The sequence below is a fragment of the Pantherophis guttatus genome, chromosome 5 (assembly GCF_059756535.1).
Source record: "Pantherophis guttatus breed Tessera chromosome 5, ASM5975653v1, whole genome shotgun sequence".
NCBI lineage: Eukaryota > Metazoa > Chordata > Lepidosauria > Squamata > Colubridae > Pantherophis > Pantherophis guttatus.
Window position 1 is genome coordinate 59810374 of NC_142067.1, and position 21715 is coordinate 59832088.

The 21715-nt window shown below is 40.6% G+C and overlaps 1 long non-coding RNA gene across 2 annotated transcripts in view; it reads left to right on the forward strand.

The window, feature by feature from the left end:
• Positions 1 to 2910: 2910 nt before the first annotated feature.
• Positions 2911 to 21715, forward strand: part of LOC132712475 (uncharacterized) — a 76892-nt gene continuing 58087 nt past the window's right edge. Inside the window, exon 1 of one of the 2 annotated variants that reach the window (XR_009623128.2) lies at positions 2911 to 3070. This is a non-coding gene — a long non-coding RNA (uncharacterized LOC132712475). The remainder of the gene's footprint in view (positions 3071 to 21715) is intronic. The other variant, XR_015734487.1, reaches the window with a different exon arrangement.

Genomic DNA, 21715 nt, shown 5'->3' on the forward strand with positions numbered 1-21715 from the left:
ATCTCATGAAAATTCTGATTGAAAGAGCAATGGATATGATCTAGTGCTAGATAGCTTTATTGATTAGCCTATAGGCCATATCAAAGCACAAACACATATCGTTAATAAAATCCTATACAAACAATTTAAAATAAGAGTAAGGTAAAATACAATAGTTATAGGATAAGATACAATATAATTTAATACATAAATACGTAAAATAGAATAAAATGACATAAAATTATATTTCGGTGTCACCCTTACGATCTACCCCAATTAGTCTCACGTATGCAGATCTCAACTGAACCATTTTGTTTAAGTACTGTGCTGTGTTAAATGTTATTTTCAGGTTCTGGCCACACATAAAGTTAGTTGTTTTGATATGGGGATCCCAATGGGTCATTCGTTTGGTATATAGACCAAGGTACCTGTCTCTTACCCCCTTATACAAACAACAATCAAATAGGATGTGAGCTGGGTCTTCTACCTCTGCCGCTCCGCAAATGAAGAGAAGCTCATTATAGGGTATAGAATGGAATCTCCCATATCTGACCATTGTGTCAAGCTGTTCGAATCTCGCTCACGTAAATATTTCCCTAAGATGTTTTGGCAGTTGCAACTTCAAATAGCTGTCTACTTGAAAAGTACGTTTGTATTTGCTCAGCCATTTCAATTTACCCAGCTTACTAAGGATAGCTATGTCATTTTGTGTTTCTATATCCTTAATTCTTTGGGCAGCTCTTTTTTTTAATTGTTCTCCTGTTACGCAAGAGACAGGAAGGCCACAGCTTCTTACAAAATTTGTTAGTTTGGTGATCCAGGAGATTTGTGATTGTAATTTTATTTGCTCTAGTAGACATAACTTGGGGAGTCTATCAGTAACTATGGTTCTTTAGTTTAAGCAGTAAATTCAAATGGGTTTTTGCTCTAAGTGTACTCTGTTGATGATGGCAAGCCCAAGATCCAGTCTTGGAAAAGGTTATGCCTAAATATACAAAGGTGTTAACCTGTTCAATTAGTTCACCATCTAATTGCCACCTATGTCGCTGATGATGTTTTCCAAACACCATGATTTTCAAATTAGATTTACTAATGATTAGGGAGTTATTCTGGCAATAAGAGCTGAATTTGAATGGGGGCAGATGGCAATTGAACTCATTAAACATACTGTTGGAAGAAGGGATTAATCTAACTTGGTTACAGTATAATCAACTTCAACTGAGATGGAGAGAAGATCAAAAAACTGGTTTAATGTTGCATGAAGAAGAATTGGTTAGACAGATAAAAGATAAAGGCCCAATGCATATTAAGAGGGTTTATAATGTTTTGTTAGAAAGAGACTCAGAAAATGAATTGGTTAAAGATTGTATGATAAAATGGGCACAAAATTTTGGAGAACCAGTTATGATGGAAATGTGGGAAAAAATATGGGTTCAGAATGTTAAATTTATGCAGTCACAGAACTTGAGGGAAAATTTTTATAAAATGTTTTATAGGTGGCATTTAGATCCTAAGAAATTGTCTTGCATGTATCCTAATGTTCAACCAAAATGCTGGAGATGTGATTGCTTAGATGCTACATATTATCATATATGGTGGACATGCAAGAAAGCAAAGGCTTTTTGGATAAAAATTTGGTGGGTTATGCAAAATGTTTTGAAGAAAAAAATTCAATTTTCTCCTCAATTGTTTTTATTGGGTATAGTTAAGGGCTTTTCAGTGGGTGAAACAAAATTGATATTGTATATGGTGACAGCAGCTAGCTTACTGATTGGTCAATATTGGAAAAGGGATGATATGCCTACAATTCAAGAATGGACTTTGAAGATGGCCAGTTTTGCAGAAATGGTGAAGATATCAGCATATTTAAAAGACCGGACTCAGGAGACTTATGTATGGGAGTGGAAGAAATGGATAGATTATGTGCAGAATAAATATCAAACTAGGACGTATCAGATAGCTTTTAGCTGAATGTTGTGTAGAAATGCATAGTATATAGGGGCCAAAATAGCATATTGTTATGTAGAAATGTATAGTGCACAGGGGGGAGAATAGAGGGGTGGTAAAGTATGATATAATATAATGTGGACGAATTTCACCGTGGGGAAGTCATGGGAAGAGGGGAGGGTTAGGGGGGGGTTAGGGAGGGATGGGGGGGAAAGGGGGAAAAATTGGTTTTTGTAAAACTTTTTCAACAACAAAAAAAGAGCTGAATCTTCTTAATAGCCTACATAATCCTACTAGTGAATATGATAATAAAATCATATCATCAGCATAGAGCAAGCTGTTACAGTAAGTATTTAGGATCATTGGCATGTGTACCATGGGATCCTTCATTAACCCTGGCAAGTCATTGATATATAAACTAAATAATAATGGGGCCAGGATACACCTTTGCCTTACCCTTTTATTTGTGTGAATCCTGTCAGAGCCCCATTAACCCCATACCACACCCTCAAACAGGTACTTGTGTAAAGGGCTTTAATCAGTGATGGGATTCTGCTGGTTCTAGGGGGTTCGGCCGAACCCTTTGTTAAATTGCTGGCTCACCCCGCCCCTTGCCCCGCCCCTCCACACTACTATTTATTGCCAATAAAATGGGGCGGGCGAGCCAGCAATTTAACAAACGGTTCTGTGTTTTTTTGTAATTTATTGGCCCCGCAGCACACCGAACCGTTTATTAAATTGCTGGCTCGCCCGCCCCTCGCCCCGCCCCGCCTCCCACCTGCGCGGCACCAGCCTACCCTAGCCAGGGGTAGGCAATTGTGGCTCTTTTACAACCTGTGGACTTCAACTTCCAGAATTCCTGAGACAACTTGGCTGTCTCAGGAATTCTGGGACTTGAAGGCCACAGGTTGTAAAAGAGCCACAATTGCCCACCCCTTCCCTAGCCTGAGTTCCGCTGCCTGGGATCCACGTGGCCTGCCACGTGATTCCCCACTGGCTCCGGATGCAAGAGAGCAGGGTAGAGAAAGCAGCTTGCCGGAGAACACGTGAATGGCTCCATGTGGTCTGCAAGTCAGTGGCTGCTGCTTCTGTCCCCTGCTGCTGCTTGCCTGGGAGAGAAAAACTTCCAGAGCATTAAACAAAGGTAAAAGGGAAGCAGAGGGAGGGAGGAGAGAAGGACAGAAAGAGGCTTTAATTTGCTTTGCATCGGAGGCTGGAAGCGTTTTGTTTTCATTCGCTCCGTGTTCCTCCTTTATGCAAAAAAAAAAAAAAAAAAGCCCGATCTGATCTGGAGCCGAATGTCATTAGAAGCAATGCTGTCAATTTGGAGCATTTCATTTCAGTCTTCCAAATGGGCAATGAATTGAACCTCCTCCTCTAAAACAGATGCAATGTGGGTTGTTTGTTTGTTTTAGCAACGTGGATTGTTTTCCTAGGGCAGGGGTCTCCAACCTTGGCAACTTTAAGATTTGTGGACTTCAACTCCCAGAATTCCTCAGCCAGCTTTGCTTTGATTTGCTGGCTGAGGATTTCTGGGAGTTGAAGTCCACAAGTCTAAAAGTTGCCAAGATTGGGGACCTCTGCCCTAGACCATTTTAGGAGCAAAGTAGCGGGTTTTGCTGGCATTTAAGGAGGAAAGGAAAGGAGGGAGGAAGAGAGAGAGAGAAAAGAGAGAAAAAGAAAGAAAAAGAAAGGAAGGAAGGAAGGAGGGAAGAAAGGAAGGAAGGGAGAGAGAGAGAAAGAAAGAAAGAAAGAGAAAGAAAGAAGAGAAAGGCAGGAAGGAAGGACCACAAACCATGGCACTAGACGTGGTTTCAGAAGATGCTTTGAAACAGGATAGCAATCTAGGGCTGGAAGGGACCTTGGAGGCCATCTAGTCCAACCCCCTGCTCCAGCAGGAAACCTTATATCGTCTAGATTGTTTTGGTGCCTCCAACAGAGAGGAAAATTGCCAGAAAGGAAAAGGAGTTTACTAGGACAAGGCTGCCATGCGGAGGAAGGCAGAGATAGTCCTTGACTTATGACCACAATTGAGCACAAAATTTTCGTTGCTAAACAAGAGCATTGTTAAGTGAGTTTCACCACATTTTACTCAATCCATGACCTCTCCTGGCTCTAACAGTCATGTGCAAGCTAGATAGGGAAGAATATCTGAAGGTGTGTGTAATGTTCTAAATGTATAGAAGTTATAGTTAAATGTGTGGCAGAAAGTGGATTCTGGGTGTGTTTTTCCAAATGTAGTAAGTGAGGTTGAATGTGTATAGTTTTAAAAGAGCTCTCTGTGTGTACATACACATACAGTATATATAGTAAATAATGTATCCTTTTGTGTGTCTATATACACTCTCTACTATGTAATATGTATGTACACATATGGCATATGTACATAGGATTAAATAGTATATTTTGGATGTTCAGTAGTAGTAAATAAATAAATAGACAGGGAAATTGTATCTTGTTGAGGCCTTTGAGGTGAGGAGAGGCCAAGCACCCTAACCCTAACCCTTGACGTGAGTGATGTCAAGTTGGCCACGCCCACCCAGTCACATGACCATCAAACCACGCCCACCAAACAAGCCACGCCCACAGAACCGGTAGTAAATGGACTACTCAGAGGGCTGAAAAAGTTATTTTTGACCGGTCCTCACACTTTTGACCAGTCCTTGAATTTACAACTGTCCTCACATTTTATGTTTTGAGCCCTATCTTGTCACTGTGGTGAAGAGAAGTAGTGGTGAAATGACTGACATGGTTGTTAAGAATGCTGCACGGGCATAAATGTGAGGATGGTCATAAGTGTGAGGACCGGTCAAAAGTGCGAGGACCAGTCAGAAATGACTTTTTTCAGCCCTCTGAGTAGTCCCTATGCACATAGCCACGCCCTCCCGGTCACATGACCAGCTAGCCACGCCTACACAGTCACATGACCAGCTAGCCACGCCTACACAGTGGCCAGATAGCCACGCCCACACAGTCACATGATTGCCAAGCCACACCCCCAACGCCCACAGAACCTGTTGTTAAAAAAATTGAATCCCACCACTGGCTTTAATCAAAGCCAGCGGTCTAGGATCTATTTTAAGAGATGTCAGTTTACTCCTTAGTACTTCTCTGTTTACCATATCAAATGCTGTTGTAAGGTCTATAAAAGCAGCAAACAGGGCTCTCCTCTTATAGGCATATTTGGCAATTAGATGGTTCAAGACAAAGCAGTTATCAATAGTGGATCAGCTTTGTCTAAAACCTGCTTGTTCTTCTGTGAGGATATTGTTTTCCTCTACCCAGATTTCAATTCTGTTCAAAAGGAACCTAGCATATATTTTTGCTGCAATGTCAACTAGGCTAATGGGCCTATAATTACTAGGATCCATTTATTTCCTTTTTAATATATGGGGACAAATATTGCCATCTTCCTGGTATATGGCCTGGTATATGGCAGGTGTTATTTATATGTGTAAAAAGACCTGCCAATACTGGACCCCATCAATTGGGAAATTTCTTGAATAATTCTGCTGGTAAAAAAATCCTCACCTGGGGCTTTATTGCTCTTTAAGCTTTTAATGATGGATTGTATCCCCTTTTCTGAGAGGGGGGGCGTGAGGGGGGAGTTATAGGGTTTACTAGATCACTCCTTAAAGACAATTTCTCTGCAGGTTCCATGGAAGCAAACAAACACTGATAATAATTCTCCCAGTCCTCAGCAGAGATTGTTATATCAAATGCAAATCTCCATTCTTTTAGGACACTTGCTACAGAGAGCCAAAGTATTACTGAGTTATGACTTCTGGCAGCCAACTCAAGTTCTGACCAGATTGAAATGGCAAAACATTTTTTCTTTAAAGTTATAATTTTTTTTTTTTTTGGAAAAACTTTACTGAGTTTTTTAAAAAAAACATAAATATACTAACATTTTCAATTAACATCAGATGTGCAGTGTTTTTACTTTATACAAAAATAATATTCTGGTGATATTTCAAATTACTTTTTACCGTTATTTAACACACCTTTTGGTCTTTCTTTCATTTTATCATGCATCCACTTATACCACCTTTCCCACTCAATATAATAATCTGACTTCTCATCATTGTTTAATTCATGGGTTAATTTAGTCATCTCTGCGCACTCCAGTATTTTCCTAATTATAAGCTCTTCTGGTGGTTGGGTTTTCTCTTTCCAATACTGTGCATATGCCAATCTGAAGGCTGTAATTATATGAATCATTAAATGAATCTTTTCCTTTCCGTATGGCTTCTTTACTATTCCCAGGAGAAATATCTCTGGCGTTAATTCAATATCTTCACCAATTATTTCATATAACCATCTCCTGATCTTATTCCAATATCCTTTCGCTTCCGGGCATGTCCACCACATGTGAAAGAAGGTGCCTTGACCGTGGCCACATTTCCAATAATTGGGATGTATATTAGGGTATATCTTTGCTAGTCTGGCCGGGGCTAAATACCATCTATGGAGCATTTTATAATGGTTTTCCTTGTATGTCGCCGCTCTAGTCAATTTAAGGTTCCTATTCCATGCCTCCTCCCATTCCCCAAAATTTACATCTCATCCAATATTTTTCTCCCATGCATTTATTCGATTCTTTGTTATATCTTCGGACTTATCATCATCTAATAAATAATTGTATAATTTGGCCAAAATCTTTTTACCTATTCCCATCAGGACTTTATCTAATCCATTTGGCCCAAATTCTATGCCGTATTGTTCTTTGTCTTTCTGGTATCTAGATTTTATTTGTGAATAAGTCCACCAATCTAGAGTTATTTCTTGCTCTCTTAAAGTATCATTTGATTTAAGATTCCCTCCTTCGTCTAAGATATCTTTGTACCTGCCCATTTTCTCCATTCCCCATCTATTGGGGTAGATCAGGGCCTCCATCATTGAGAGCCAACTTGGGATTTTTTTTGTAATATCTTTGCCTAATCGGGGTCCATGTTTGTATCAATGAGTCTCTAATTTTATGTCTATGAAAATATGTCTTCCTTTTCTTCTCTACATCCCAAATGTGGGCATGCCACCCTTTTTGCAAATCGTGGCCTTCTAGGGTTAAAATCCTCTCGTTTCCCAGTGTAATCCAATCTCTTATCCAGACTAACTTAGCTGCCCTGTAATATATTTCCCAATCAGGGAGTCCAAATCCACCTATATCTCTTTTGCCCCTTAAAATTTTAATAGAGAACCTCGGTTTCTTCCCCTCTGATATAAATTCTCTGATAATTTTACCTAATTCTAGAAAAAACTTTTTATCTAAATTCACCGGTATGTTTTGGAATAAGAATAATATTCTGGGAAGAATATTCATCTTAATTGCGGCTATCTTGCCCAAAAGTGATAATCTTATTTTCTTCCATCTGTCAAGGTCTTGTTTCATTTTTCTAATTAAGGAGGTATAGTTGTCTTCTTTTAAGGTCGAACATCTTGATGTAATCCAAATTCCTAGGTATTTAATTTTTTTTGGCAACCTGCAGTCCTAATACTTCTTCTATCTCATTTTTCTGGCTCTCAGTTGTATTCTTAATCAGTACTTTGGTTTTAGTTTTGTTCAATATAAAACCTGCCACCTCTCCGTATTTGCCTAATTCCTCTAACACTTTTGGTCCTGATTCTATGGGGTCCTCAAGAATCAAGGCTACATCGTCTGTAAATGCTTGCATCTCCTTCCTAATCTTCAGACCTTTTATTTCCTCATTGATTCTAATTTTCCATAAAAGAACTTCTAAGGCCAAAATAAACAATAATGGAGATAGGGGGCAACCTTGCCTTACCCCCTTACTAATTTGAAATGTTTTGGTCCTATCTCCATTCACCAAAATACTCGCCTTTTGATTGTCATAGATAGATTTGATCATCATTTCAAAATTTGTTCCGAATTTCATTATCTCAATTTGTTTGGTCATAAATTTCCAATTTAAATTGTCGAATGCCTTTTGGGCATCAACAAAGATTAAGGCCATCTGTTTTCCGGGGTGTTCTTCATAATACTCTAGGGTGTCTAGCACAATTCTCAAATTGTCTTTAATTTGCCTCCCCGGGAGGAATCCGTTCTGATCCTTATATATCCAATTATTTAGAATATTTTTCATTCTTTCTGCCATTATGCCCATGAATAGCTTATAATCAGTGTTTAGGAGCGAAATTGGTCTGTAATTCTGAATTTGTTTTAGGTCGGCACCTTCTTTCGGCACAAGTGTAACATGCGCTTCCTTCCACGACTCTGGGATTTTATAGCCTATCAATGCATCATTAAAAATTTCTACCAATTTTGGTTGTAGTATTTCTTCAAATTTTTTATATATTTCCCCTGGGAATCCATCGGGTCCTGGCGCTTTATTATTTTTCAGTTTGGAGAGGGCTGTTTTTAGTTCTTCAATTGTAATCTTCCTATTAAGCATTTCTCTCTCTTCTTCTGTTATTTGTGGGAGCTCTACATTTGTCAAATATTGCTCTATTTTGTCTTCTGGTACCTCCTCTTCTTTGTATAGAGATTCATAATATTCTCTAGCTCTTTCCAATTTTTCTTCCTCTTTAATCAATAGCTTGCCCTTAGAGTCTTCTAAAATGTGAATTATCCCCTTTTCATTTTCCTTTTTTAATTTATAGGCCAACCACCTGCCCGATTTGTTAGTATTCTCAAAAAGATATTGTTTTGTTCTTTTCAGTTTTTGCACTAGCTCCTCTTGCTCAATGATATTTACTTTGTGCTTCCACATCATCCAACTTTCTTTGGCTATTTCATCTTCCGGATTGTCTTGAAGTTTTCTTTCTGATTCTCCTAAATGATTTAGATAGTCTTCCAGGGTCTTCCTTTTTTCCTTATTTTTATATATGCTGTATGAGATCACGACTCCTCTCAAGTAGGCCTTCATTGTATCCCATACTATTGCACGGGGTGTGCCCTTGTTTTCGTTTTCCTTGAAAAAGAAGTTCACTTCTTCTTTGAGTTTTTGTATACAATCTCTGTCGCCCAGTAATTTAGCATTAAACCTCCACCTCCGTTGGTACTTCCTCTGTACAGACTTCCATCTAATTTCTATTGGGTTGTGGTCTGCCCAATCGTTCAGGTTAATTACAGCCGTTCCAATTTCTAACCCCAGATTCCTGCTGACCCATGCCATGTCAATTCTAGACCACGACTTTTGTGCATTTGAAAAGAAAGTGTATTAACTATCGTTTGGGTGCAGGGTACGCCAAATATCAATTAGGTCTAATTCATCGACTAAATCGAAAAAAGCTCTCGGTAAATTTGTCCTTTTATTTTTTTTTTGCTTTATTACTCTTGTGATCCTTCTCCGAATCCACAATACCATTAAAATCCCCTATCATACAGATTTCATTATACGTCATTTTTACTATTTGTTCATGAAGTTTCTTGAAAAATTCTCCCTGTTTTTTGTTTGGAGCATATATGCCCACTAATAATACCTTGGAGTTCCCTCTCTTAATTTCAATCATAAGAATTCTGCCCTTTGTATCTTTAAACTTTTGCTCTGCTTCAATTCCTTTTTTTACATAAATTACCACCCCCCTCTTCTTTTTCTCTGCCAACGAAACAAATGTTTGACCAAATTTTTTATATTCTAAACATTTACCCTCTTCTTTTTTTATGTGCACCTCTTGTAAACACATTATATCAACATTTTGTTTACCTAGTTTTGTTAATATTCGTTTTCTCTTTTTGTAGTCATTTAAACCATTGACATTTACAGATATTAACTTCAAATCATTCATCTCTATGTCCTTGTCTGGTTATTAGTTTTTGTTTGTTCGTACGGCCCTTACTGGTCTTACTTTTTTCCCTTTGGCTTCTTCTTCTTCTGTCTTCTCCTCTGCAATTGCTTCGTTCGTGTTCTGTTGGTGTAGGGCTTCCTCCTCCACTGCTGCTGTCTCTAGTTCTTCTTTGCTACCCTGCTCTTCTTCCACACCTCTCAACTGGTCAAGGAAGTCTTGTGCTATACTCAGGCTCTCTATTTTAATTTTTCTTCCTTGCCAGGTTATTAGCATCCCTTCTGGAAGGAGCCACCTGAATAGTATATTTCTTTTATTCAACTGTACGGCTAGAAATCTATATCCCTTTCTCATCTCCCGAACTCTTCTTGGTATCTGTTTTAGGATTATTATTTCTTTTCCTCGATACGTTATCTGTTCCTCTCTTGTCATGTTGTATAGAATGTCTTTTACTTTTTTCCTTGCAAAGCGGACATGTACTTCCCTTGGGAGCTTGCTCCTTCTTGCATAATTTGTCTGGACCCTATATACGTCATCCAACTCTCTAATTATCGCCTGTTTATCTTGTTGAAGTACACCTGCTATCAATTCCGCCATCTTTTCACCTAGGTCTTCTTCTTTATCCTCAAAAACATTCTGAAAACGCAAATAGAAGGAAGCCCGGTCCATCTCTAATTGGATTATCGAATCCTGTAACTCTTTATTTTGACTTGTCAATGTTTGATCCACAGTATCTAATTTCTTTTCGGTTTGGTCGATTCTTGTTTCGGCTTTTTGAATTCGTTGCTCATTATTAAATATTGATGTTTGGATTTCATTCATTTTCTGGTCCAATGCATGTATATCTGATTTTAATTCGACATGGTTGTTGGACATTTTTTCCTGCATTGCCATCATCGTTTCTTGAATCAAAGTTAGTGACGCTTGCAGGGTTTGCATTGCCAAACCTTCTGTTGATTTCTGTGTAGCCGGAGAGGTTGTTGCTATAGTGGGATTAGAGGGAGTCTGTTTTCCAGTTTTCACCACTGTTGATGACATGCTTGTCATTTCTTTCAAAAAAAAATTTTGCTCTCTAATTATTCTTTCAATATTACTCCAAATTCTCATTCGCCAGTTGGCGCCTCTGTTATCTTTCCTTAATTTTATATATATATATATTTCTATGCCTAATTATTTCTTCTAAATCTTTAAGTGAAAATAATTTCTAATAGACAATCAATATCAATATCTGTTTAGAAATCTAAGCCTCTTCCCAGCAATACCTTATACTCAATATATAGTTAATATATATTAGATTGGCTTAACAATTATTAATTAAATAGTTCAATTCTAGACAGTCAATATATCAATTAATCAACAATCAACAATCAATATATCAGTTAATTTAACTAAGTGCTGTAAATACTTTTAAATACTATAAATACTGTGAATAGAAATTCATACAATTTTAAATACTTGATTATAAATATAATTTTAATTATAATTTTAAATACTATAAATACTATTGTGAACAGCAGAATGAATCTAGGAGAATTTAAAATACTATTGCTTAAAAATATATATTGTATACATCTAGACCAAAAAAGATTAATTTATAGGGAGATTAACAATTCTTGCTAATGATTATAATTTAGACAATCAGGATATTGAGGAAAGAATATCTGGAAGTTCCAACGCTGTTATTGTTATTATTGTAATTTTTTCTCCTTCTTGGGATATACACTGTTCTTTTTTGCTCAGTCTCTATTCTTCTACGGGCTTAGGACCATTCATCAAAGTTCAGCACTCTATCGTATTTCTTGCTGCTAGACTGTCCACAAGATTGACATTCCAGCAGTTTATTCCTCAGTCAAGTCACTCTAATGGCTGAACTTCCTGTTCGTTAAAAAAGCCAAGCTTGATCCACCCAGTTTCAACCTCCGATGAATCTACTTTTATTCACAGCAAAAAGGAAAGGAATACTGTTCTTAAAATTTTCTCACCGCTCCTCTCTTTGCGCGCACACTTTCGATGCAAATCTTTCTTTATTCAATGCCGGCTTGTCAGGCTCTCTCTCTGTCAAACTGCTCAGAAACTTTCAATCACCGCTTTTCCCCTCCGTGAGACTCTTCCACCCAACTTCACCGACCCCTCTTCCTGATGTCCTCTTTCACCTACGCAGGAAGGGTGTGTATCTGTCAACACTGCAGCATCCAATCTCCCTTGCTTCCAATCTAGTTGCTGGTTACTGCAGCTTCGCGTCGGCCATTAATTTGGCCGACTCACGGGTGCTGGGTTGACAGAGCCGCCCGGTCTTGCGATCAGTGTTTTGCGCTCCGCTTTCACGCTCACCCGGCTCGCTCTCTCGTCCGTGGGGCTCTCCAGGCTCCGCGCCCCCGAGGGGTCCCCAGAACATGGTGACTGATGGTATTGAGGAGCAGCAGTCACCCACTCAATGCCATGTCACCACGGATCACCAAACGGAAGTCAATGTTATAATTTTTTTATATTCCCTTCTTGTGTGCAACATCTCAGCTTGTATTTGAGCAGTAGGATTCCTCTGGGAAAGCGTCATGGCTATCTTCAATTTCTTTTTCAGTCGCTGCCATTCAGGATCAAACCAATGGGGTCTACCCACTTGGGCTCTTTTTGTAGCAGGTTTAGTTGTTAGGTTTCTTCAGAATATTACAGAGATTAGAGAGTGCATTGAAGGCTGACAGACAGTCAGTAGTAGATGACTGGATTGTTCTAGCCCACTTGATAGCATTCTCTGTTTTAAGGCAGTCTGATATTGCCTTAGTATCAATTTTCGCCCAAATTAACCTTTTATTTTGGGTCACCTCTACCTTTTTGGTGAGCCATCTGTCAGCCATGTTATATGGTCTTAAATCTGAGTGGCCTCGCAATGTCATGTTTATAGGCTGATGATCGCTATTGTCACTAAGGTGTACTGTGACCTCCGAAAAGAGGTCAACTTTATCTCTAGACCCGTGTTGGCGAACCTATGGCACACATGCCGGAAGTGGCACACAGAGCCATGTTACCTGGCATGCGTGGCGTCGCCCATTCCTCTTCCGGGTTTCCAGGGTATGCATGCACACCAGCCAGCTAGTCTGCAGGTTACTGGTGCGCATGCGTGCATGACAATCAGCTGGCCTTTAGTGCGGGTGCGCATCGGCCATGCCATCGTTGCCCGTATTCAGCCCCGGGATATCCATCCCTTGCCAGCCAGGAGCACTGCCACCAGTCACTCCCCTATGCCCGGCTGCCTGCTTGCCTCATCACCACCACCGCCACTGCAAGGAAAGGCCTTGCAGCTGCGCTGCCTGGAATCCATGTGGGCTAGCGCAGGGGGAGGACAGATATGGCTGCCTGGATGCTGCCTGGAGCACAAGGGTGGCAGGAGGAGGAGCCGCTGCTGCCTTGTAGCCAGCGTGACCAGCCTGCTGCTGCAGCCTGTCACCACCCTCTCTCTCCTGCCAGCTGCTCCTGCCACCGCTGGGGAAGGGGAGTGCAAGAACTGCCGCCGCCGGGTGCAAGGGGATGGTGGGAAGGATCTGCGGTCTGCAGCTTCCCTGTCTCCACACCCGAGCAGGCTGTCCAGGGAAAGGGATTGAAGCCCTAGCACGCTGCCTCTGGCGCTGGCACCCCCTCATCCCTGGCAACAGCGGTTCTTGCGGTGCCTGTTCCCTGGCAGCACCAGGAGCAGGACTTCCTGTGGGTTTTTTCCCCCTTCACACTGCAACGAATGAAGAATGGGGTGGTGGTGGGAGTGACCCGCTTAGCCCTTTTCTGGAGGAGGTGGAAAGGGGGGTGGGGGTGGCGTTGTCTTCGTTATTCCGAGGCAGGGCTGTTTGGGCCAGCCGATTCTTGTTGTGCCACAGCGGCTTGTAAAGTTTGGGCTGAGCCTGTGGAGCCGGCAGCAGCTTTTTCCTGCCCCTGGACAGCCTGGACAGGTCTGGAGCTCAGCTGGGGAGACAGGGAAGCCCCGAAAGCAGATCTTTCCCCCACCCCCTTGTTCCCAGTGGAGCCGCTTCTTGCGCTGCCAGAAGCAGCAAGTGGGGGCTTCAATCCCTGCCCCTGGACAGTCTGCTCAGCTGGGGAAACAGGGAAGCCCCGAAAGCAGATCTTTCCCCCACCCCCTTGCACCCAGCGGAGTCGGTTCTTGTGCTGCCAGAAGCAGCAAGTGGGGGCTCAATCCCTGCCCCTGGACAGTCTGCTCAGCTGGGGAGACAGGGAAGCCCCGAAAGCAGATCTTTCCCCCACCCCCTTGTACTCAGCGGAGTCAGTTCTTGCGCTGCCAGAAGCAGTAAGTGGGGGCCTCAATCCCTGCCCCTGGACAGTCTGCTCAGCTGGGGAGACAGGGAAGCCCCGAAAGCAGATCTTTCCCCCACCCCCTTGTTCCCAGTAGAGCCACTTCTTGCGCTGCCAGAAGCAGCAAGTGGGGGCTTCAATCTCTGCCCCTGGACAGTCTGCTCAGCTGGGGAGACAGGGAAGCCCTGAAAGCAGATCTTTCCCCCACCCCCTTGCACCCAGCGGAGTCGGTTCTTGCGCTGCCAGAAGCAGCAAGTGGGGGCTTCAATCCCTGCCCCTGGACAGTCTGCTCAGCTGGGGAGACAGGGAAACCCTGAAAGCAGATCTTTCCCCCACCCCCTTGCACCCAGCGGAGTCGGTTCTTGCGCTGCCAGAAGCAGCAAGTGGGGGCTTCAATCTCTGCCCCTGGACAGTCTGCTCGGCTGGGGAGACAGGGAAGCCCCGAAAACAGATCTTTCCCCCACCCCCTTGTACCCAGCGGAGTCGGTTCTTGCGCTGCCAGAAGCAGCAAGTGGGGGCTTCAATCCCTGCTCCCGAAAGCCCAAAGCAAGTCATGGTAGGGGGGGCACGAAGCCTATGTGGGGGACTGCGCATGCGCTATGCAGAACATATGCATGGGGGAGTGTGCGCAATGTGGGGTGCATGTGTGGGGTGTCACATGCGCATGTGCATGCGGAGGGGTCGCATTGCATTATGGGTGTTGGCACGCGCAGGTGTTATCGCACACACACACACACACACTTCCGGCACACAATGAGAAAAAGGTTCACCATCACTGCTGTAGACACACAAAAGAGATCCAGTACACTGCTTGAATTGGTTGAGTGGTATGTGTAAGGATATGTGTAATTCTTATCCTTACCTCCCAGAATTTGGAGATTACCCTTAAAGATTAAGGAGACTAGGAGCAGGCCAGGAGCATTACTTTTGTGATCTCTCAAGAGCAACTGAGGATGGTTATCAAAAACCTCCCCTGGGACTCCCTTCTTCTGGGCGAGCTCATACAAAGACGGCCCCAACCTAGCGTTAAAATCTCCTAGTAATACCACTATGGACTGAGGGTACAATACAGATATATCATCTAGGATAACTTCCAAGCCCATCCAGTATTCAGAGTTATAATACCGGGATGTGTTTGGAGGGATATAAACATTTACCAGTATTAACTCGAACTCTTCATATCCAAATTTAACAGCTAGGGAGTACAAATACTTGTCTTCATTGTATAGTTTCTTCCCCTGCCATTGCAATTCTTGCTTTATAAGAATGCATAGCCCACCAGAGGGTCTCCCTTTGTTTTTTGGGCTGGGGAGGCCCATCCCTGAAAGCCTGGCAGTTGTACTGGTTCGTCCACTTTGGTTAACCAGGTTTCTTGAATGGCCATTACATCAAATTTAGGGAGAAAGCTCATTAGTCCACTATCAACCATCCCTTTCCTGCCAGCTACATTCCAGGTCAGCATCTATATGGGATTCCCAGAGACTAGGTGGTCTGGCTTGGTTGGTTGGCTAGATGGTAAAAATGCCGGATGTCAACTTGACATTGGAGCCGGGTCTATGGTTCCCATATAAACACAGTTATTGTGAGGTTCGATATTTCTCCTCGTGGGTTACAAAACTTGTTGTTGCTGCTCTTTATCTTGATTGCCAGTGTGCCTCTGCCCTTGCTCCAAGGATGAAATTTTTTCAGATGGGCAGGTACTCCGACTTTCCCTCTCCTCGTCTAGTTGTTCTACTGGATGGTCAATTTGGACATATACTACAAAGTCCTGATGGATTTCCCTTTTCTCCTCTTTTTCTTTTGGACTAGTACACCTTCTCTTTTTATTTATTGATGCTTGAGTGCTTTCAGAAGTCGGATTTGATAGCAATTCCATGGAGGAGCTGCCAGAAGGAAGCAAAACATTCAAGTATGATGTAGTGAAAACCAGGCAAATCACAAAGAATGCCTTATGTTAGCATGTAATAAAATTAAGCTGTTCTTTTGTTATAATATTCCCAAATATATTAATATTTGGGAACAACTGATCAGAGACTGCTATTAACTTTTACACTGCTTTCTTTTACGCTATAAAAGAAAGAGATTCATCTATAATTCAGGGCTTCCCCCCCCCAATTCACTATTTATTTATTTTATTTATTTATTTGATTTAATTTATATACCGCCCTCCTCCTGAAGGACTCAGGGTGGTATATAAATCCATACATACAAAATTTAAAAGCAGAATTAAAATAAAATTAAATAGTTTTGGCCCAGACAAATTAAAACCCCAATCATTTAAAACCAATTTTAAAACCAATTTTAAAATTTGAATATATAAAATACTAAAAATATTAAAAATTAAAAATTCTTTTATAAAAGAGGGAGAAAATTAGGCCAGGCCCGCCTGGTGAAATAAAAAGGTCTTTAGAGCGCGGCGGAAGGTGCACAGATCCGGGATCCTCCATATCTCCGGGGGGAGCTCATTCCAGATAGTAGGTGCCCCCACAGAGAAGGCTCTCCCCCTGGGGGCCGCCAGTCGGCATTGTTTGGCCGACGGCACCCGGAGGAGCCCCTCTCTATGGGAGCGTACCGGCCGGTGGGAGGCTATTGGTGGTAGTAGGCGGTCCCGCAAGTACCCAGGTCCTGAGCCATGGAGCGCTTTAAAGGTGGTAACCAGAACCTTGAAGCGCACCCGGAAGACCACCGGGAAGCCAGTGCAGCTCACGCAGGAGGGGTGTTACATGGGAACGCCAAGTCGCGGCTGCACTCTGCACCAGTTGGAGCCTCCGGGTGCTCCTCAAGGGGAGCCCCATGTAGAGAGTGTTACAATAGTTCAGGCGGGAGGTGACGAGGGCATGAATGACCATGCGTAAGGAGTCCCGATCCAGTTTGATTTTTTTCAATTAATTCCTCAAACCTCGTTAAGTTTCTACACTCTCCATTTTCTCTTATCCAATTTTTAGTCCATTGTTCCACTTGGCTATAATTTAACCAAGACAACCATTTTCCTCCTAGAACCTCTTCCAATTCCCCACATGTCCTCATTCCTCCTAACCATTCCCTTAATTTCATTTTATTTTTCTCTTTTAAAATTTCATTCACTTTATTCTTCAAATTCCCTGGGAACTTTTCCAAAATTACTACTGGTGATAATGGAGAGTTCTTCGGAAGCAACCTCCCTTTATATTTACTCCAAATTTCCCAATGAAACTTCAGAGGAGGATTGCTTATGGCCTCAGCCCATTTCTTTCCACCTTCCATAAAAAATATATTTTCCAACTTCCATTCTAATTTGGTTTTAATTTTAGATCTATCTTCCAACCATTCCAATTCCCCTATTCCTAAAATTGCCTCTATAACATGTCTAAGCCTGTTAGCGACATAATATAATTTAATATTTGGGAGTCCTAAACCCCCTTTTTTTTGGCTTAGATACCACTTATTTTTATTTATCCTCGCTTTCTTATTCCCGTTTCAATAGTTGTTCAGTATATTTTGCCAACTCTTTAACTCTAATTCTGATATTTTTATTGGTAGCATCCTAAAAGCAAAATTGATCTTTGCTAAAATCTTCATTTTTACTAAGGCAATTCTTCCAAACCATGATAAATTCAACCTTTTATATTTATTCAAACTTTCCAAAATCTCCTTCTTTAAGCTGCGTAGATTTTCCTTTTCTAACTTCTCCATATTTTTTGTAATTCTAACTCCCAGGTATTTAATATGATCTTTAATTGTCATTTCGCTTTGCTTCCCTTCCCAATCCTTCTCTTCCCTATTAGTGTAATTAAACAGCATCAACTCAGATTTTGACCAATTTATTCTTAATCCAGTTATTTCTTCAAATTCTTTTAGATGCCATCCAATTCTTTCCATCTTATCCACTATATTCTTAACTGTTAACAATGTATCATCAGCAAACATATTTAGTTTTATTTTACGTATCCCTTCTATTTCCCCGTCATCTCTTAATGGATTGGCCAAAAGTTCCATAACCAATACAAATAGGACAGGTGAGAGTGGGCACCCTTGCCTTGTTCCTCTGGCGAGTTGTATCTTGTCTGTAACTCCATCATTCACTACCACTAAGGCAGAGTTCCGAGAATATAATTGATCTATTACACCTTTAAATTTCTTTCCAAACCCCATTCTGTCTATTACCATCTTTAATGCTTGCCAGCTCACACAATCGAAGGCCTTAAAGATATCTAACGCTAATATCCCCGCTTTAAGCTTTAGATTTTTGATCTCGTGAATTACATTTAGCACTCTTCCAACCAAATTATGCATTTGACCGCCCATTACAAATCCACATTGATCTTCCCTTATATAATTATCTATAAAATTATTCATTCTTCTTGCTAAAATAGTTGAAAAAATTTTTGCATCTTGATTTATTAATGATATTGGTCTATACGAGTCAGGGAGCGTTGGATCCTTATCTGGTTTAAGTATTATTAACGACTGCTCCCATGATTCTGGAATCTTTTCCCCTTCTAATATTGCATTATACAGCTTTAATAATTTCGGTACTAATAATGTTTTAAATGTTTTATAGAATTCTGTTCCTAATCCGTCTACCCCAGGTGATTTACCCACCTTTAAACTTTCAATTACTTCTGCAATTTCCCTTTGCGATATACTCCTTTCCATTAATTCTTTATGCTCCGTTTCCATACCCCTTTGTATATATTTCCCAATATAAGCTTCCATTCTATCCTTCTTAACCTCATTACCCTTGTACAACTCTTGATAAAATTTCTGGAATATTTTTAACTTTCCTTTCATTGTACTACAATAATTCCCCAATTTATCTTTCACTATACCTATTGAATTTTTAGCTTTCTCCTTTTGTGTGAGCCTGGCAAGCATCTTAGAATTTTTATTGCTATTTTCAAAAAATTCTCTTTTCATGTATATTAAATTATTCTGAACTTCCTCTAAATTTTTATTCTCTAATTCTTTTTTTTTTAGCTTGTAATTCTATTAATTTCTATTTATTTCTTGTATGCCAGTACTCTTTTTCCAATTTCTTAATCTGTTCCTCTAATTTTTCCTGTAATGCAGTTTCTTGCCTTTTAACACTACAGGCTTCCCTAATACATATTCCCCGTGTCACCGCCTTCTTGGTGTCCCACACCATTCTCGTTGCTATTTCTACTTTTTCATTAATTTCCCACAATTCTGATATCTCCTTTTGCATTTTCTCAACCACTTTCTCATTTTTAAGAATCCTTGTAGTCACGTTCCATCTAACCGCTTCTCTATAGTCTTTTTTTACCATAAAGGCTAAACTAACCACCGCATGATCTGTTACTTTAATTACTCCCACTTCCATTCTACACAACTTAGTTGCCATATCCCTAGAAACGAAAACATAATCAATTCTAGAATAGGATTTATAGGTTGGGGAATAATATGTGAAACCGGGCTCCCCACCTTTAAGAAAATGCCACCCATCCACATAATCTTTTTCTTTTATTAATTTATTTAAAATGGTGATATTATTCCTCCTTTCAGCACTTGTGGGATTGGTCCTGTCCAATCTATTATTCATAACCATATTAAAATCTCCACCTAAAACGACATGTCCTTCTTTAAATTCTTCTATTACTTTAAACAATTCTAAAAAAAATTCTCTATGTCCCACATTTGGGGCATAAACATTAACCAACGTATATTTTGTACTTTCAATTTGACCTTTAATCATAATAAATCTACCATGCCCATCTTTTTTTATACTCTCCATAATAAATCCAGTTCTTTTAGAAATCAGTATGGCCTCCCCATTTTTATTTTTTTTTTGAAGTCCCCAGTGACTTTTCATAATGGAGTGACCACTTCAAACGCACTTCATTTACTCCCTCCTTATCCTGGTGAGTTTCCTGCAAGAAAATGATGTCAGATCGTTCCTTGTTTAACAATTGTTCAATTCTCCTCCTTTTCACTACTGCCCCCAAACCTTTGACATTGAGTGTTGTAATTCTTATAGTTTTATCCATATTCAGCACATACAAATTCTTTACAATACCTTGTGCACTTTAACTTAAACCAGCATATAAGAAAACACAAAACGACCTCAACTAAATAACCCTCATAACCTACCCCCCTTCCCCACCCCCCACCCCCAAATCTCCCCAAACTCTTTTCCCCCCACTAAATCCTCAGTAGCCTAATGCTGCAGCCATTCCCTTAAAGGGGGGGGGGGAGAGATGAAGCCCACAGTCCAGAACCAGCAAGCCTTCTAGTATTAATATTTTACAGATTTATCATCTCAGTCTTGTCGCTTTCACTTCCCACTTGCTGTGGCTCTTCTTCCTCCACCATTGGCACTTTTAGGAACAGCATTGTCCTGCAATTCCAGCCCCAGACTTTTAAGTACCTCAATGCCTTGCTCCAAAGAGGTAATCCTATATTGTTTCCCATCATACATAAACCTCATAAATACTGGGTATCCCCATGCGTACTTTATCTCCCTTCTCTTGAGCTCTTCGGTGATTGATTTAACGCTGTGCCTCCACTTAATTGTTTGGTAACAAAGATCGTTATAAACTTGAACTGTAGATCCTTGAAACTTCAGCACAGCTAATGACCTCAGTTTCATCATCAGCTGCTCTTTTTTATAATAATTAGAAAATTTTACCAAAATGTCTCTGGGGCGAAATCCAGCTCTGAAAGCACCCACTCTGTGGATGCGTTCACTGTCCTCTTCTCCCGTGGCCAAATTAGGGATTATTTCTTTAAACCATTCCCTAATTGGTCAGTTTCCACTCTAAGAAGCTTAATCTGTTTATCATTATGACTAATATTTATAGCTAATTGGTCCATGCGCTTGTCAACTTTTTCTGCATAATCATCCATTCTTTTGAATATCGCTTCTTTAGTGCTAGTCAGCATTTCTCTGAGTTCATCGACTGTTGCTGGCTGTGAGCCAGTTTTCACCGCCATTATTGTTTCACTTTCTGAGCTCTCTTGCTCCGATTCACCCAGAGATTGTCTTTTTAATCGTGCCGCGGTGTGATTTGAAGGATGGATACGTTGCCACTTATATTTGCTAACACCTTTTTGTTTTTTCGGTGGCATAAATCTTCACAGCCTGGGCAACAATCAAATAAACCTTCTGCTTCCAGCGGGTGTTTTTTTTTTCCTGTTTTTCTTTTTTGTCCGTAATAAAACAGGCTGCTTAACCGTGTGAGGTTGTAAAGTTCTTAATCACTCCTTGAAGCTAGCTGCTGTCTAAAAACAATTCCAATTTCTTCCTGTAAAGGAAGAAAATAAAGGGATAAAAGGCTTAATGAGCGGAATCTCTAAAATATTGTTGGAGGAAGAGGAGAGGGGAAATTTAGGAAAGATGGTATGGGAAACTGATTTGAAGATACAAATAGGGCAACAGAGTTGGGACAGAATTTGGCAACAAAGAGTGTTGAGAAATATGTCAGTAAGAATAAAAGAGAATTACTACAAAATGGTATGAAGGTGGTACTTAACTCCGGTTAGATTAAGCAATATGAATCAGCACTATTCAGATAACTGTTGGAGAGGTTGTGGGGAAAAAGGAACGTATTTACATATGTGGTGGGTTGTAAATTTGTGCAAAAATTGTGAAAGATGGTGTTTAAGGAGATAGAAGAAATTGTAGGAATAAAGGTAGAAGAGGCACCAAAGGTAGCATTGGAAGATATAAAATGTAAAAAAGAGACTAAAGAATTGATAATAAATTTGTTGACCGCAGCAAGGCTAATGATCTCTAGGAACTGGAAGATACAAGGTG